This window comes from Vipera berus, assembly GCF_964194415.1.
Source record: "Vipera berus genome assembly, chromosome: W".
In the NCBI taxonomy this organism is placed as follows: domain Eukaryota; kingdom Metazoa; phylum Chordata; class Lepidosauria; order Squamata; family Viperidae; genus Vipera; species Vipera berus.
In genome coordinates, this window is record NC_138210.1 from 67,773,979 (window position 1) to 67,794,541 (window position 20,563).

Consider the following 20,563-nt stretch of genomic DNA (forward strand, 5'->3'; position numbering starts at 1 on the left):
AAGTCAGGCAGTGAGTCATGTAACCAGGTCTTATGCCATGTAGGACTTTATAGGCGGTAACCAGCACCTTGAATGTGGGTGTGATGTCTCCCTTGGTCAACTCTCCAGATTCCTCCTCAGATGTTAGCTCAGGGGAGGTTGAGCCCATTCCTGGCACATCAGGAATAGGGTTGATTGATGGCCCTGAATGGCCATCCAAAAGAGATTTGGAGCAGGCTTCAGCTGTGGAATGTTTGCAGTGGCAGACAGCCAGCAAAGACAAGGAAAAGCAACTGCCTTCTGCACCTGATCCGAGACATGCAGGGGAGATAAAAGGCAGGAGCAGCAGAGGTCAGCCAAACTACTCAAGAGGAGAAGACCCCACCAGTCTTAATAGGCTGCACCAGAAGGCTGGCTATTTATCACAGCAGACAGATAGAGGCATTGCTGGGAACAACATGTTAGTTTTCTAGATGTTTATTTGATCATTGTGATTTGTGCTTTGCTCTGGATTGACACTGTGTTTGGAATTGTGCCTTGAACTTTTCTTGCCATGTGAGTTCTCCTGTGTGTGGATTTAAGTTTTGTGTGGTGGAGTTATTTTGTTTGAGCAACTTTCAGTTGCTTTGTGGACTAGTAGTCTGTTGCTTTGTGGACTAATTTTGGCCTGCTTGGACTTAATTGGGACAGTTCTGAGTTTTTGGTGAAAGGAATTGCTGGGAATATTAATAAACTCACTAAACCATAGTTATGTGCATCTGTGAGTGAGTGGGCTAGCACAATGGAAGAATATCAGAAATAATGAAGATTTGGATATAAATCTGGGTTGTATTTCATTACTTAAACTTCAGCTAAACTAATAAAAAGTGAAATACTTTTATTCCAGGATCTGGCAACATTTTTTGTAGTTAAGCTGTCTGTGTCTGCTTCATGGCTGTCTCATCTATTGGCTGTAAGATAAAAACAAACCCAAAAGATTAATACTCACCTCTTTCTTCATTTGAGGATAGCTACCTCCTCCCTCATTATGTAATGAGCCTTGTCCTCTTGGGAAAAGAAAGAACAAGATTGAAGGGCGGGAATTTTGCTGCTATGGTTGTGCTCCATGTCCAGAAGAAATGATATCCAGACAAATGGGTAAGATTCATGGCAACCGACTGGCCTGAAAGTTCATATCTGTAGCTTGTATCCCAGTTAACAAGAATCTCTTCAATATTATTTGTTTGCTTTATTGATGCATCTCAATGCAGTTAAAAGAACAGATGTCCTGTAGCCCCTCTCGCTATCCCCTATCGTCTCATGCTACTGCCTGTATTACAGGATCTAAAGCTTCTATTTCTCTTTTCCACTATATAACAGACATTTAGAAAATGTGGCATACTAATCTCTTCCTCAGAAATGCTTCTAAACCTACTGTACTCCAATAGGCCAAGAGGATTGTGATGTAGGAAAATCTCAATAGTTTTTCCCTTCAGTGCTTGTGTAGGTTGAATAAAGATTTATATTGTTATTGAAAGTGAATTTTAAAGTATGTATGTTAAGAGGAAATTAATAAAAGATGTACTAGAATGTTTATATGTACTAGAAAACTTTAGAGTTTTAAAATGGATGTAAAAAAGTTTATTTTTCCTTTAAGTTTAAAGAATCTGTCAGAATATAGGTGATTTTGTTAATATAAATGATGATAGTTTATAAAGATTAATAAGTGCAAACAGAAATATACATTACTTCCCACAGCATAGAAAAAAGCAGAGATGGTTAAATCGATTGCTCTATTTAAAGAAAAGAAGATACTTAATTTTGTTTGTATTTGGAAAAACACGTTTAGCTTTTGTGCTTGTGATGGAAAAAATGAAACACTGGTTTTGGTTTTGGTGATTAGATAAGTTGTTATAGAAATGGCTAGTAGATGCTACTGTATAAGTGTAAATAGTTGAGGCAGTAATGTTATTATCTACTAGTGGGCTAAAAAGAGACAGAAGGCTATTCTTTTTTATTCTTTTCCCCCTTCCACCCGAAACACTCTTTTTCACTTTTATCTCCCCTCATTTCCCATTATTTTTGTTATCTTTTGTATTTTATATTCTGATCAACCAATGAAAATTTTGAAGGCCCAAGAGTTACAAAAAGTTTTATAAAACACATTTGAGGGAAATCCAGAAAAGCAATTCTGAAACTTGGGAAAAATGGATTCTGTTCAGAAATTGTTTTTCTCTTTTCAGACGTGGAAATTTGTGAGAGTTGTCCAAAGTATCAATTCCCAAATGAAGCTCACAATGAGTGCATTCCAAAGAAAATGAATGTCCTCTCCTTTGAAGAGCCACTGGGCATTACTCTACTGTCTCTGGCTCTTCTTTTTTCCCTGCTTACAGCTTTGGTGTTTACAATCTTCATTTTTCAACGGGACACTCCTATTGTCAAAGCCAACAATCGCAACCTCACTTACCTTCTGCTTGTCTCTCTCTTTCTCTGTTTCCTCTGCTCACTTCTGTTCATTGGACAAACCAATAAGGCGACCTGCCTCCTCCGACAAACAACATTCGGTATCATCTTCTCTATTGCAATTTCTTCTATATTGGCCAAAACTATCACAGTTGTTATAGCATTCCTAGCATCAAAGCCAGGAAGTCTATTCCACAAATGGGTGGGGCAAAAGTTGGCCTATTCTATTATCTGGCTTTGCTCCTTCATTCAAGTAGGTATTTGTGCCATTTGGCTTGGTACTTCTCCCCCATTTCCAGATTTGGACATGGAGACACTCTATGGACAAATCATAGTAGAATGTCATGAAGGCTCCATCACCATGTTTTACTGTGTTTTGGGCTACATGGGCCTCTTGGCTCTTCTCAGCTTCACTGTGGCCTTCCTAGCCAGGAAGTTACCAGACAGTTTCAATGAAGCCAAGTTCATTGCTTTTAGCATGTTGGTTTTCTGCAGTGTTTGGTTGACCTTTGTCCCCACATACTTGAGCACAAAGGGAAAGTACATGGTGGCTGTGGAGATCTTCTCTATTTTGTGTTCTGGTGTTGGTTTACTGGGATGCATCTTCACCCCCAAAATCTATATAATTATATGGAAGCCTGAGCTCAACACTAGAGAACATTTAATACATAAGAAATAGAAAAAGAACAAGATTAAATTTTGAACAAGCAATTTGTGTGTTTGTGTGAGTTTGTGTGTGAGAGAGTAAATGTATGTATACTTACCCATGTTTGACTACGTTTGTCTTTCACCTTAGAATTCTTTGTGGATTGTGTGTTTTGGGGGGAGGATTATGGCTATATTAATTTTTCATCAAGCAATTGTCCATATGATTTAATTAACTTTCTTCATTGGGATTTTCAACAGTGGTAAGAAAAAAACTGGGTCACTACCAAGGTAGAGATTAGAAAAAAAGACTGTGAACAATCTTCAAAATTCATTAGATTCTTCAGTGATTTTCTGTCTTCTTAAACACCATTGACTTTTGCCACCAAAACTGATAATACAATCATTACCAAACTCTTTACATCGCTGCCAGCTAAAGTGGGAGATGCATAATTCCAGTTGAGCAGTTATTTTAATGGGCAATTCTTGATGCCATGAAGCTTTAAATATACATAAAGAAATATTTCTTTGCCTAGATGAAAATAAATATATCCAGATGAAACCTTTGCCTTTGTGTTGTTTTGTCAGATAGATTAGATGGATTTGTTGGCCAAAATTGGGCTCAGGCAAACCAACCAAATCACTTTGAAGAAACAACATTATTTTATTTACATACAAGCAAGCAAATATGCTGTATATTTTGGAGCCCCAGCAAAGCTTTTGATATTTTGCTGAGCACACTTAAGTAAAAGCAAATCAGGACTTATACACATTTGCATCTATAAAACCAAGACAAAGCAAAAGACTGATACAGAAAAAAAATATAGCTGACAATAGAACAGGGGTGTCAAACTCAATTTCATTGAGGGCCGCATCAGCATTGCGGTTGCCCTCAGGGGGCCGGGTGGGTGTGGCCAGGGTGGGCGTGGCCTAATGGGTGGGCGTGGCTACAGTGCGTATGGCCTACTGGGTGGGCGTAGCCAGCTCTACATCGTTCCCATCAAGGGTGCCTATGGGGGCCTGGGCAGGAGTGGGACAGATCTGAGGGTCTCTGGGCCAGGGCCAAGGCAGTGGGGGCCGTTCCCTCACTGTTTCCAGGATGGCTTCGCGGGCCACATGAAACCACTTCACGGGCCGCATCCGGCCCCCGGGCCTTGTGTTTGACATGTCTGCAATAGAATATTTTAGAGAAACCCATCATGTAACCATAATATTATTTTCCTTTCCTATTTAATCAGCATGCTAGCTATGCAATCATTTGGATATGGTCAATGAAAGGAACAATTTAGTTTTCTGGGCCACAAGTTCCTGATTGAGTCTTCTTCCTGCCAACACCCTGGGTCAGTCCAGCTTGTTCTGAATGTTTTCTTACAAGGGCATTTTCTGCAGTCTACATGTATTGGGGACATCTCATACTTTGGCAGTGAATGGAGCCATTTTTCTACAACAAGATGTGAAAGATTAGGAGCCTAAAATTAGCCTCTGTGTGTTTGTGTGTAAGAGGGAGATGATAGATAGATGATAGATAGATAGATAGATAGATAGATAGATAGATAGATAGATAGATAGATAGATAGATAGATAGATAGATAGATAGATAGATAGATAGATAGATAGATAGATAGATAGATGGATGGATGGATGGATGGATGGATGGATGGATGGATGGATGGATGGATGGATGGATGGATGGATGGATGGATGGATAGATAGATAGATAGATATATGATAGATAGATAGATAGATAGATAGATAGATAGATAGATAATTGAATTAAAAACATGTATATGGCCATAAATTTCATATACATAACTCTGAGCAATAGGCCATTCTGCCAAATTACAGATCTCAAGATCAATTCCTCAACCTCCAAGTGGAAAACGTTTCCTGTAGCATTTCACAAACATACAGTATTCCCTTCAACATTTCTACAGGAAGGAGTTACCAACTCTCCAAACACTATTATTAAATTAACAGGTCAATTCTCCTGTGGCTCTCAAGATGCTTCTCAGGAAATAGCAAGGAAAAAAATCAAAGAATAGATAAAAAACATTCAACACATCATTCCCAACTCCTCAAATTGGGGTGACGTTTTCCACAACCATGGTAGGATCAATAAGAGAACAGGTGTCCTAAATTGGGATCCCAGGATTTGGTAACATTTCCTGCTCATAGCACAAATGTATGGTCCTTCTGGATTTCCTGCTAACATTATTAGACTATTGATTATTTCCACAGCTGACTGGTTCTCTCAGTAAATGGAACTTCCTCTATTCCCCCACACCTCTGACGTATACCAAGTCAACCACTTTGGAGGATCTGTATAATTTCATTGAAATCCTGCTAAAACCTCACAGCTAGAAGACCAAGAGAAAATGTTGTGTTGACCTTCATCTTCCTCTGATGCCTTAAAGTGCTAGTGAAGAAATAGACTAAAAATCAGGTATTCAGATCAAGAACATCCAGACATAAGTGAGAATTAAGAAAAGGGATCAGATCAATTATTGATGCATGACAGATTTTTAAGACAGATCTCAACATAGCTAGCAGTTTTTCCACTGTTTATTGTATCCAATTTGATTCAAGATTTCTGGCAACAGCAATACAGTATAGAACAAATGAACAGGAATGTTGGGAATTATCACCATATTACCGCTTCTAGAATTGGCCATGGAAGTACAACTTCTTAAGTGCACTGGAGATGAAGCCATTCAAATTCCACAAGAATGGTACCAGGAAGGAGAATTTCTCATTGGCGGATTGATGTCCCATGTTCACTACATGTTCCCTGAAATTATTTTCAATAGACATCCATCTGAGGAATCGGTTAACATTCCACTGTAAGAAATCAATCACACCTGATTTTAATCTAATCCTGATCTCCTATTTCCATTTCTATAAAACAGATACATTATACATCACTATACATGTACAATGGGCAAATCCTTTAAAAAGGCTTGATAAATAGAAATGTTTTGTTAATTTATCCCATTTTCTAACTTAACCAAAAGACAGTTGACCAGATATTGCATTGAGAACTGCAACCTCTTCCCAGTTGGAGAAAAAAATGTACTAATTCACCATAACATAAAAGGCTCTATAATATTTTAAATGTGTCTTTTTCTATACTCAACCATTCTTTGGACCATTAGAACCAGCAATACATTGGCTTGGGAATATAAAATAATTTCCAAAACCTGGCTTTTTACAACACTGGATGTCCTTCATTTGATTGAGCAGGAGGTAGTTACTAATACAAGATGATATTTTCTACTAATGGGTTAAATGAAAGTTTATAAAATATTAAAACTTGCATGGAAAGTTTAAGACAAAAATAATCAATAATTTTCAAGGCCAGGAAGAAATAGGAATTTTTCTGTAGACCTCTTTTAATCTATAACAGTTCAAATATTACAGAAATGAATTTTCTGTAAAGTCTTTCATAATTCCTCCTATTAATCTGAGATAATTTACTACTTTATATAGTATCTCATTACTTTATACTCAGCTATATAGATGACCCTTCTTTTAACTTGCATGGGTCTATCACAATTTAAGGAACTGTTAAAGTGTAGAATTAAATATTTTGTATAAAGATGTGAATCTTGAATTTTAGGAGACAAATTGTGAAAATTCCACAGTATCTCAAATATGCACAACACAAGGGTAGTCTAGAAAAGCAAAACCAAAACATATTTCATAGGATTTTTTTTCCTCATCGAGTATCTTCTTTAATAAAAAGAAGGCCTGGGGATGACAAGATAGCAGTGTTATAATATCTAAGGGGCTGCCAAAAACAAGAAGGGGTCAACCTATTCTCCAGAGCATCAGAAGGCTGGATAAGAAACAATGGATAGAAACTCATCAAGGAGAGAAGCAACCTAGAACTAAGGAGAAATTTTCTGAAAGAGAGAACAATTAGTCAGTGGAACAACTTGATTCCAGATGTTGTGGGTGCTCCAACAACTGGAAGTTTTTAAGAAGAGATTGGACAACCATTTGTCTGAAATAGTATAGGGGTTCCTGCCTAAGCAGGGGGTTGGACTAGAAGAGCTCCAAGATCTCTTCCAACTCTTATTCTGTTCTATTCTTTTCTGTTCTGTTCTAGTAGCATAATGCATAGTAAAATTCTCTTTTGAAACAAGTCACTTTATTTATAGTGTGATAACTAAGTTCTACCAACACCTCTTGGCTTTAGTGTTTGCCGTGAAAGAGATCAACAAGGATCCTCACATCTTGCCCAACATCACTCTTGGATTCCACATCTATGACAGCTACTCCAATGCACTAATGACCTATCGTACCACTCTGGACCTGCTTTTTAAATTGCATAAAATTGTCCCCAACTATATTTGTGGGACTGAAAAGAAAGTTATGGGAATCATTGGAGGGATGAGTCCTGAAACATCCATACGCGTGGCAGAAATTTTGCAGCTTTTCAAGATCCCACAGGTTGGACCCATAAATAAAGATCTCAAAATTACAACCATCACACAGATGGTCTCCTCTTGATTTCCCCTTCAAGAAGATACTTGATGGTATATCAGTAAGGAGATGTAAAGAAATTAGGGTAAAGAGAAGTAAAGTAATTAGGATAAAGTGTGGACTTGAATGTTTCTCTTGTATATTGCTTCTTCCAGTAAGATGAATTGAGAGACACAGAATTTTAGTGCATAATTGTTTGAACCTGCAGGCATACACTCACTGTCGTTAACTGCCTGATTATTATCAATTCATACATTTTAAGTATAATATGCACAAATATCTGAATTTTATAAAATGTGGAGGACAATACGTGGGAGAAATATTGCCCTAGGAAGAACTAAAGATTTGATTCTTTAAATTCAAATACTTATGTTATTTTCAAGAAGACTTGAAATGATGATAATGACAACGATGATGATAGATAGATAGATAGATAGATAGATAGATAGATAGATAGATAGATAGATAGATAGATAATTCAAACCAAATCTACATATTAAACAACCATATTTTGAAAAATAAAGTGGTTTAAATCAATAAAAAATTGTATATATCCATCCATACATTCTCTTTCCATATCATTCTCTCTTTCTCTTATTCCTTCTTTCCTTCTTTTAGATTTCATATGGATCATTTCAAATGGTAGTGACTGCTGTATCACGTTTCCCCCCTTTTTATCGCATGGCTCCCGATGAAGCTCTCCAGTACAAGGGTTTAATTCAGCTCCTCCTGTATTTTGGATGGCAATGGGTAGGACTTGTCATTGTAGATGACAAACATGGAGAACATTTCATACAAACTCTGGAACCCATGCTCTCGCAAAATAAAATCTGCTCTGAATTTACTGAAAGGTTTGAGAGAAATTTACATTCTTCCGAAGGATTTGACTTGGTTGAACGATGTGCGAGGCACATTACTTTGTTCACAGAGAAAACAGCAAATGCAATTATTATACATGGAGAAAATACAGTCTTTATGTGGCTGGCTGCTACTCTACTAGCAACCCCATTTTTTCTTTCAACGTCTTTCAATTCTAAACAGAAAGTTTCCACACAAAAAGTGTGGATCACAATGGCACAAAATGATTTCACATTACATACCTTCCAAAGGGAGCTTGATATGCAAATGTTCCATGGGGCCATTTCCTTCTCAATTACCAAAAAGAAACTTCCAGGTTTCCAACCATATATACAGACCCTCACCCCTTCTGAGGCAAGTCAAGATGGATTTATGAATGATTTTTGGAACCAAGCTTTTAGCTGCTCAATACCAAACAAAGATGCTCCAGAGGATGGGGAGTGTAGTGGAGAAGAAAGACTGGAGAACCTTCTTGCACCCTTCTTTGAAACTAGCATGCTAAGCCATAGTTACAGTATCTACAATGCGGTCTATGCTTTGGCTCAAGCCTTACATGCTGCTCACACAAGTAGGACACATCAGAACATAAAAAAGGACAGGGATCAAGTGGGATCAAAGATTGTAGAATCCTGGCAGGTAAGAGTTCCTCTTCCTCAGGGCTCCTTGGTTACAACAGAGTGCCAGGACTTCATGAGTCAATAGATCATTATAGACCAGCTATCTAAACATCACTAATGTTCATCTTTCTTCACGATTAATACATTACAAATATTGACCCACTGAACGTATTGTCCTTTGTCTACATGTCTCAGCTTTGTTCTCCTATCACACCAACAAAACTGATCTTTAACACACTTCTGCCTTTCTACTTCTCTGCAGCAGATTTTCTTCCATTATCTTCTTCTTGCTCTTTTCCAACTACTTTTCTCAATTGTCATTGAAGAAAACCAACAGATTTTAATCTGTAAGGTGGACTATGGTTCAATATAAAAATGAGACTATTTCAGTCCTCTAATTTCTATTCTCAGGGAAGAAATTGTCAAAATTTTAAAAAGGCTGTTTGGGGGGGGCCTTCAGGAAATGTATCTGTTTTCCTTTAACCCTTATGCTTTTTCTTCTGAAAGCTCCATTCATTTCTGCAGAGAACTTCCTTCAACAACAATGCTGGAGATGAAATTAAATTAAATGAAGAAGGAGCACTAGATGCTGGATTTGACATTGTAAATTTGGTTACTTTCCCAAACAACTCCTATATCAACATCCCAGTTGGAGAAATAGATCCGCAAGCTCTTTCAGGACAAACTTTCCTTATTCATCAAGACAAAATCCAGTGGCATCATGGATTCACTCAGGTACCATAACAATAGCACGGGCTTTGTGTGGGAGATCACTGATCTAAAATGTGTGTGAGAGAGAGGAGGGGAGTATAGACAGACAGACAAACAGACAGACAATGATGGATAATATATATACCGTGTTTCCCCAAAAGTAAGACCTACCCCCAAAATAAGCCCTTGTTTTGGGGAGAGGCGCATGCCTAAAAATCAAGCTAGGGCAGGGGTGGAGGATGGAGCTGCCCCACGCACCATGCACCCACTTACCAGGCTCTCAGGAATTGACACCTGCCTCTCCTCACCATCCCCTTCTTCTGCAGCATCCCCCAGCCTGCATTTCGCACTCAGAGGTCTTTCTGGTAGGCCACTGCAGCTGAGAACTGAGCTATGGATTGAATCCATAGCTCAGGTCTCAGCTGCAGTGGCCTTCCAGAAAGGCCTTTGACTATGAAATACAGGCTGGAGTTCTAATCTCAGCTGGAAATAAGACCTGGTGCCTCTTTTGGAAGCAAAAAACAACAACACAGGGTCTTATTTGGGGAAAAACATAGTAGTCCCTCTGGGCAGTTTACAGATTGTTTAAAGAATTTAAAAACAAGAAAAAGATAAAGAAACAAGAACAACACAAAACAGCAGACTTGATAGAGAGAATGCACCGAATTGAAACAAGGGGGGGGGAAGGAAGGGGCATCAATCATCTTTGGCAAAGGCCTGGGCAAACACCATAGCTTCAGACTAGAGTTTGAATATAGGAGGTGTCACATTCAAGAAGGCAGATGCTGTTAAAGAGAACATGTTCTTTCAGGCTACCTATAAATGTTATTGTTTAATTGATGGAGGCTGAAGAGAGTTAACCCTATTAGATCGATCCGACCAGATAGATACTATGTGGGACACCAGGTACATCATATACAGGTGAAACTTGGAAAATTAGAATATCGTGCAAAAGTTCATTTATTTCAGCAATGCAACTTAAAAGGGGAAACTAATATATGAGATAGACTCATTACATGCAAAGCAAGATAGTTCAAGCTGTGATTTGTCATAATTGTGATTATTATGGCTTACAGCTCATGAAAACCCCAAATCCACAATCTCAGAAAATTAGAATATTGTGAAAAGGTACAATATTCTAGGCTCAAAGTGTCCCACTCTAATCAGCTAATTAAGCCATAACACCTGCAAAGGGTTCCTGAGCCTTTAAATGGTCTCTCAGTCTGGTTCAGGAGGAATCACAATCATGGGGAAGACTGCTGACCTGACAGTTGTGCAGAAAGCCATCATTGACACCCTCCATAAGGAGGGAAAGCCTCAAAAGGTAATTGCAAAAGAAGTTGGATGTTCCCAAAGTGCTGTATCAAAGCACATTGATAGAAAGTTATGTGGAAGGGAAAAGTGTGGAAGAAAAAGGTGCACAAGCAGCAGGGATGACCGCAGCCTGGAGAGGATTGTCAGGAAAAGGCCATTCAAAAGTGTTGGGGACTTTCACAAGGAGTGGACTGAGGCTGGAGTCAGTGCATCAAGAGCCACCACACAGAGACGGATCCTGGACATGGGCTTCAAATGTCATATTCCTCTTGTCAAGCTGCTCCTGAACAACAAACAACGTCAGAAGCATCTTAACTGGGCTAAAGAAAAACAGACCTGGTCTGTTGCTCAGTGGTCCAAAGTCCTCTTTTCTGATGAGAGCAACTTTTGCAGCTCATTTGGAAACCAAGGACTCAGAGTCTGGAGGAAGAATGGAGAGGCACACACTGCAAGATGCTTGAAGTCCAGTGTGAAGTTTCCACAGTCTGTGTTGATTTGGGGAGCCATGTCATCTGCTGGTGTTGGTCCACTGTGCTTCATTAAGTCCAGGGTCAATGCAGCCATCTACCAGGAGATTTTGGAGCACTTCATGCTTCCTTCCATAGACGAGCTTTATGGGGATGCTGACTTCATTTTCCAGTAGGACTTGGCACCTGCCCACACTCCCAAAAGCACCAAAACCTGGTTCAATGACCGTGGGATTACTGTGCTTGATTGGCCAGCAAACTCGCCTGACCTGAACCCCATAGAGAATCTATGGGGCATTGCCAAGAGAAAGATGAGAGACATGAGACCGAACAATGCAGAAGAGCTGAAGGCCGCTATTGAAGCATCCTGGTCTTCCATAACACCTCAGCAGTGCCACAGGCTGATAGCTTCCATGCCACACCGCATTGAGGCAGTAATTGCTGCAAAAGGGGCCCAAACCAAGTACTGAGTACATATGCATGCTTATACTTTTCAGAGGTCCGATATTGTTCTACGTACACTCCTTGTTTTATTGATTGCATGTAATATTCTAATTTTCTGAGATTGTGGATTTGGGGTTTTCATGAGCTGTAAGCCATAATCATCACAATTATGACAAATCACAGCTTGAACTATCTTGCTTTGCATGTAATGAGTCTATCTCATATATTAGTTTCCCCTTTTAAGTTGCATTACTGAAATAAATGAACTTTTGCATGATATTCTAATTTTTTGAGTTTCACCTGTAAACAGGCCTTATGTCTTCTTGGGCTTTAAAGGTAGTTGAAAGGAGAATAATGGGGAAAATAATCCAGGCTCTGTTCTAGGCTCTGGCGATATTTTCAAGGTTAAATTGTCTAATACATGGCAGAAATGATTATCAACAGTCCTGATCTTATTCATTGGCTGTAAGACAAAAACATAAACAAAACATTAATACTGACTTCTTTATTTGGGGACAGCTGCCTCCTCTCTCATTATGTAATGACCCTTGTCCTCTTGGAAAAAGAAAGAACAAGATCGAAGGACAGAAATTTTGCTGCTACACTTGTGCTCTGTGTCCAGAAAAGATGATATCTGCACAAATGGGTAAGATTCATGGCATCCCAATGGACCCAGGTCTGAAAGCCTGTATGCCAGTTAAAAAAAATCTCCTCAACATTATTGCTTGCTGTATTGATGCATGAGAAAGGAGGAAAAGAAAGAGAGATCAGCGATGTCCCCTACCCCATCTCTCTACCCTTGAAGTTGAATCTCATTCAAATGATAGGGCAGCTCACATAAAGGAAGCAGTAATCAAGTAGCACAGATCCTGTTCTCCTATCCTCTAGTGCAGGAGTCTGCAATCCATGGGCCATGGTCCACTATCGGGCCGTGGCCTATTCAGAATTGGGCTGCACAAGTGGCTGGCTGGAGTGCATGCATGAGCAGATGAACTTGCACCAGTGGCAGACTTGTGGGCACTTGCATGTGCGCAGCTCAACTTGCACAAGTGGTGGGCCAACAGACACTTGCATGCATGCATGTAGGCCCATCACTTGAGCAGGTCGAGCTGCATGCATGCGACTGCCCAATTGCTTCTGCAGTCCAGTTCCCCTCTTCCTCACCCCCAACTCAGCTGCCGAGTCATAAAGGTTGGGGAGCACTGCTCTGTTGCTACTGCAGGTTTTTAAGGATCTAAAGTTTCAAGCCTATCCATTGTCTTTCCTACTACAAAGTGAGACATACTGTTCTGTTATTCAGAAATGCTGTAAAACCTAATGCACACCAAAAAGCCAAAAAACATTGAAATCTAGAAAAAATCTAAATAGTGTTTCTCTACAATATTCATTTTTTAAAATGTAGGCTGAATACAGAATTACAACATGATTTAGGAAACATTTAGATTGCAGGGAAATCCAGAAAAGCAACTCTGAAACTTTTAAAAAGTTTGAGCCTCTTCAGAAACTCTTTCCTTTTTTTTCAGACATGGAGAATTGTGACAGTTGTTCAGAAGATCAATTTCCAAACCAAGCTCACAATAAGTGCATTCCAAAGACACTGAATTACCTCTCCTTCAAAGAGCCACTGGGCATTACTCTAGTGTCTCTGGCTCTTTTCCTTTCCTTCTCCACAGGTCTTGTACTTGCAATTTTCATTAAGCAATGGAACACTCCCATTGTCAAAGCCAATAATCGCAACCTCACATATATTCTACTTATTGCTCTCTTGCTTTGTTTTCTTTGCTCGCTTCTATTCATTGGAAAAACCAGTACGGCAACTTGTTTCCTCCGACAAACAACATTTGGCATCATCTTCTCTGTTGCAATCTCTTCTCTATTGGCCAAAACTATCACCGTTGTTGTAGCATTCCTAGCATCAAAGCCAGGAAGCCTATTCCACAAATGGGTGGGGCAAAGGTTGGCCTATTCTATTATCTGGTTCTGCTCCTTCATTCAAGTTGCTATTTGTGCCATCTGGCTGAGTACCTCTCCCCCATTTCCACATTTGGATATGGAGACACTCCTTGAAGAAATCATCGTAGAGTGTCATGAAGGCTCCATCACCATGTTTTACTGTGTCTTAGGCTACATGGGCCTCTTGGCTCTTCTAAGCTTCACTGTGGCCTTCCTAGCCAGGAAGTTACCAGACAGTTTCAATGAAGCCAAGTTCATCACTTTCAGCATGTTGGTTTTCTGCAGTGTTTGGTTGACCTTTCTCCCCACTTACCTGAGTACCAAAGGGAAATACATGGTGGCCGTGGAGATTTTCACTATCCTATCTTCTGGTGGTGGTTTACTGGGATGCATTTTCACCCCCAAAATCTATATAATTATATGGAGGCCTGATCTCAACACTAGAGAGCATTTAGTACAAAAGAAATAAAAAAGGAATTTTGAACAAGCAAATACTACTTGGATTTTTCTGTTTGTGTGTGTCTGTATACATACACACTTGACTGAATTTGTCTTTCACCTTAGCATTCTTTGAGGATTGTGTGGTTTTTGCAGGAATAGGGCTATATTAATTTTTAAGTAAGCAGGTTTCCATATGATTTAATTAGCCTTCTCCATTGGATTTTCCATAATAGTAACATAATAATTGGGTTAATATCAAGACAGAAAATAGAAGGAATACAGAGAACAAAATTCAAGATTCTTTGAAGATTGTTGACTTATTTCTCTACCCCTTAAAAACCACTAATAAATTCACTTTTGCCAGTAAAGCTGAAAATACAGTCATTATTAAACTTTACATTATTCCCCACTAAATTGGGAGAAGCAAGGAACCACCTGAGCAATTCTTTTAATGAGCAATTCTTGATGTCATGAAGCTTTAAATATACATAAGGAAGTATTGTTTACCTGAATGAAAAAAAAGTATATCCAGATGAAATCCTTGCCCTTTTATGGTTTTGTCAGGAAGATTAGCAAAGGAGAAAATGGCATAGTGTGTTGGCCAAATTTGGGCTTAGGTAAAGCAAACAAATCACTTTGAAGATACAACATAATTTTATTTACATAAATGCAAGCAATGTATATTAATATAGTATATATTCTGGATCCCCAGCAAACCTTTTGAAAATTTGCTGAGCACACATAAGCCGAAGCAAACCTGGGCTTATACAGATTTGCATTCATAAAGGTAAGACAAAGGAAAAGGCTGACACAGAAGAAATTATACATGACACTGGAAGATTTTAAAGAAACATCAAAGGTGCTTTTTCAAAAGGCAACTAGACTGTTCCTCCCCACCATCCAGCGAGAACTGATGAAACTTTTTGGATGAGAAGCAAACTGTCATCTTCTTCCAAGAAAAAAAAACGGTCTGCTTGTCTTTTGAAAAACAACTTTGAGACAACTAAGACCTGGATGACTGAGAATCTCCACAGACATTTTTAAGAAACCCATCTTTGTGTATAATATTATTTATTCATTCCTCTTATAGTCATACTGTTTTTGGGATATGGTCAGTGAATAGAAACAATTTGGTTTTCTGGGCCACAGGTTCCTGGTGGAGCCTTGTCCCTGTCACCACCCTGGGTCAGTCCAGCTTGCTGTGAACGTTTTCTTACAAGAGACTTTCCACAGTTTATATATATTGGGGGCATTTCAGATATTTGGTAATGAATGCAACCATTTTACTACCACAATATGTGAAAGTTTGGGAGCCTAAAATTTGACTCCCTGTGTGTGTGTTTGTGTGTGAGATTGATTGATTGATTGATTGATTGATTGATTGATTGATTGATTGATTGATTGATTGATTGATTGATTTAGAGAAAATATATGGCCACAGATTTCATATATACAGTATAACTCTGTCAATACCCAAGAGCAAGCAGAATAAGCCCATGGGATTTCATAAACATGTTTGCTCCAGTATTTCTACTAGTAAATTATCCTCTCCAGTTATCACAGACATGATGATTAACTCACCAGGTCAATCCTCCAATAGCTCTCAAAATGCTTCTTAAGGAACTATCAGGGACAAATCCCAGAACAGATATATCTTTTCAAATATATTGTTCCTCAAAACTGAAGTGTTCCCCAGGCACAACAGGATCAATAGGAGAACTGCTGCTATAAATTTGGAATCTGTTTGCTACTCATAACATAAATATATAATTCTTGTGGATTTGGGGGTAATATTTTTAGACTGTTGGATCACCAAAGCCTGGTCAGTTCCAAAGCGGACAGATTCTCCCAGATTTCTCTATGTAAAACTAGCTACATTATTCTACACATGTGAAATATATACTGATCACTATCTTGGAGTAATTCTAAAGGCCATTGACATTGTTTTTCAAAGAATTACACAGCTGGTGCTCTTTTAAATTGCAAATGAAAAAAGGGCCTAATAATTAGGCAGTGGTCTCAAAAGGAAACTCTGTCCTTTACATCTCAAGCATCCAGACATAAGTGAAGCTTAAGAAAATGGATCTGATCAATGAATGAGGCATGCGATATTCTTAAGATAGCTCTCAAAAAAAGTAGCAGTTGTTTCACTATCTGTAGTATTGTGTTTAAATCAAGACTGCTAGCAACAGCAATACAGGAGCGGCCAAATAAGCAGGAATGTTGGGTATTATTGCCTTATTACTATTTCCAGAACTAGCCACGAAGGTACAACCTCTTAAGTGCACTGGAGATGAAGCCATTCAAATTCCACAGGAATGGCAACAGGACGGAGACCTTCTCATTGGTGCATTGATGTCTCACCTTCACTACATGTTCCCCAAAGTTATTTTTGATAAACATCCTTCTGAGGAATTGCTTGACTTCCCATTGTAAGAAATCACTCTCTTAGCTTATTTTAATCTAATCCTTCTCTGTTCTTTCCATCTCTGTAAAACAAAGAGGTTCCATCATCCTCTTTTAATGAATATAAATGTATGATGAAAATATCCTTAACAGCAGCTTGGTAATTAGAAGTTATTTGTTAATTCAACATCCAATTTTCTAATTAAACTAAAAGGACCAGTACAAGCAGATACATTGTTGAGAACTGAAACCTTTTCCAACTTGGAGGGAAAAGGACCAGCCCTAATTCACCATAACATAAAAGGCACTATAATATTTTAAATATAGACATTGAAGGGCATCTAGTCCAGCTCCCTGCTCAGGCAGAAAGTCCTTTTTCTGCCATTATAGAACTAATGAAGGTTTATACAAGACCAAAACTTGCATGGAAAGTTTAACATGAATATAGTCTCTCCTTTTTAAGAGCAGGAAAATTGGGATTTCTTCTATAGAACTCTTCTACATGACAACTATTCAAATATTTCTGGAATGTTATCCTCTCTCCCTTCTCTAAAGTTTTTCATTTTTCCTCCAATTATTCCAAGCGAATGCATTACTTTTTGTTCAACCATGTCCTTTAAAATTTCTGGGTATATAAGTTATCCATTGCAACCTTTCTGGGTTATCAGTTGAAATATCTGTTAAAGGATACTATTAAGCAAAAGACTTAATGAAGGAGATGAACTTTGGATCATAAAACAGTGAATTTCAGCATATTTCTCTTGTCAATGTGTGTTTCTCGTAATATTTTTGACATTGGTTATCTCTTTCTAACTATATAATGCATGGCACAGTTCTCTTTTGAAACAAGTCACTTTTTTACAGTGTGATAACCAAGTTCTACCAACACGTCTTGGCTTTAGTGTTTGCCGTGAAAGAGATCAACAAGGATCCTCACATCTTGCCCAACGTCACTCTTGGATTCCACATCTATGACAGCTACTCCGATGCACTAATGACCTATCGTACCACTCTGGACCTGCTTTTTAAGTTTCGTAAAATTGTCCCCAACTATATTTGTGGAAATGAAAAGAAAGTTATGGGAATCATTGGAGGGATGAGTCCTGAAACATCCATACGCATGGCAGAAATTTTGCAGCTTTTCAAGATCCCACAGGTTGGACCCATAAATAAAGATCTCAAAATTACAACAGTCACCCAGATGGTCTGCTTTGGATTTCCCTTTCAAGAAGCAATTTGATAGTTTATCAGTAAAGAGATGTAAAGAAATTAGGGTAAAGAGAAGTAAAGAAATTAGGGTAATATGTGGACTTAATCCAAGTTTCTTCCAGTAAGATGAATTGAGACATACAGAATTTTATGTATGCATAATTGTTTGAACCTGGAGGCTTATGCTACCTGCCATTAACTGCCTTATTGGTGTCAATTCATACATTTTAAGCATAATGTGCAAAAACATCTTTATTTTATAAAATGTGGAAGACAATGTGTGAAAGAAATATTGACCTAAGAAAAAATGTAACATTTCATTCTTTAAATTCAAACACTTAAGTGGTCTTCAAGTAAAAGACTTGAGATGATGATAATGATGATGATGATGATGATGAGAGAGAGAGAGAGAGAGAGAGAGAGACAGACAGACAGACAGACAGACAGACATATAATGTTCAGAAAGGATATCTCCCTTTTAAAGTGATCTCTATGCCAAATCTATATATTAAACAACCATATTTTGAAAAATAAAGTGGTTGAAATCAATACAAATAGAATATATCCATCAATACTTTCTCTATCATTCTCTCTTTCTCTTATTTATTCTTTCTTTCTTTCTTTCTTTTAGATTTCATATGGCTCATTTCAATTGGTAGCAACTGATGAATCGCGTTTCCCTCCTTTTTATCGCATGGCCCCTGATGAAGCTCTACAGTACAAGGGTTTAGTCCAACTCCTTCTGTTTTTCAGATGGAACTGGGTAGGATTTGTCATTGTAGATGACAAACATGGAGAACATTTCATACAAACTCTGGAACCCATGCTCTCGCAAAGTAAAATCTGCTCCGAATTCACCGAAAGGATTGACAGAAATTTACAATCTTCCAAAGGATTAGACCTGACTGAACGATTTTTGAGGCATATTACTTTGTTCACAGAGAAAACAACAAATGCAATTATTATACATGGAGAAAATACAGTCTTTATGTGGTTGCCCTCTATACTACAAAGCGCCCAATTTTTTTTCCCAACTGTTTTTGATTCTTCACAGAAAATTTCCACACGAAAGGTATGGATCACAATGGCCCAAAATGATTTCACATTACATTCCTTACAAAGAGCTGTTCATATGCAAATATTCCATGGAGCCATTTCTTTCTCAATTAGCAAAAAGGAACTTCCAGATTTCCAACAATATATACAGGCTGTCACCCCTTCTGGGGCAAATCAAAATGGATTTATTAGAGATTTCTGGACCCAAACATTTGGCTGCTCGCCACCAAATAATGGTGTTTCTCAAGATGAGGAATGTACTGGAGAGGAAAAACTGGAGAATCTTCTTGCACCCTTCTTTCAAACCAGCATACTTGGCCATAGTTACAGTATCTACAATGCTGTCTATGCTGTGGCTCAAGCATTACATGCTGCTCAAACAGAACATACGAAGACTGATCAGAACATACAAAAGGACATAGATCAAGTGCAATCAAAGAGCATAGAAGCCTGGCAGGTAAGATTTCCTCTTTCTCAATGCTCTTTTGAAATGTTCTCCTCAGTTACAACAGAGTGCCAAGACTTAAAGAGTCAATTGATCATTGTAAAGGTAAGGTAAAGGTAAAGGTTCCCCCGCACATGTGTGCTAGTCGTTTCCGACTCTAGGGGCCGGTGCTCATCTCCGTTTCAAAGCCGAAGAGCCAGCGCTTGTCCGAGGACATCTCCGTGGTCATGTGGCCGGCATGACTAGACGCCAAAGGCGCACGGAACGCTGTTACCTTCCCACCGTAGTGGTCCCTATTTTTCTACTTGCATTTTTACGTGCTTTCGAACTGCTAGGTTGGCAGAAGCTGGGACGAGTAACAGGCGCTCACTCTGTTATGCGGCACTCGGGATTCGACCCGCCAAACTGCCGACCTTCCGATCGACAAGCTCAGCGTCCTAACCCACTGAGCCACCGCGTCCCTAATTGATCATTGTAGGTTACCTTTTTAAAGATCACAGACATTCATCTTCCTTCAAAACTAATATGTTACAAATATTGAGACACTTAAGTTCGTTATTGTTTTTTGCCTACATATCTCAGCTTTTTCCTTCTTGCATACCAACAAAACTGATCTTTAACACACTTCTGCCTTTCTACTTGTCTGTGTTCTGAACCAGCCCTCTTCTGGCCTTGTAGTAGGCAAACCCCTATTCAGAAAGAAGAGACTGGAGAGCGTCCAAGGCTAAAAGGCGTCTGCCAAGTTTTATTACTCAATTAACAAAAACACTAGAGCTTGTCTCCTCAAGCGGAAGAGTTGCTTTCAGCAACCAGCCCCTCCCCAAACACTCCTTTTATTGAGAGCTCAGGGCGTGGTCTCCCTGTGCCTCCTCCCGAGGAGTCCCACAGCCTTTCTTTGTTTGTTCCTGCTCGACTGCCTCCTGCGTCGGGCGTCCTTGAACAGGGCCAGCTGTGGGTCATCATCCTCCGCACTATCGGGCTCACGCAGCTGAGAAGAGGTCCCCGGCTGAGGGCTCTGCAAAGCCTCCAAACCATCATCAGCTGGTTCGTCTCCCTCCTCCCCCTCATCTGAGTCATCCGATACATCGGAG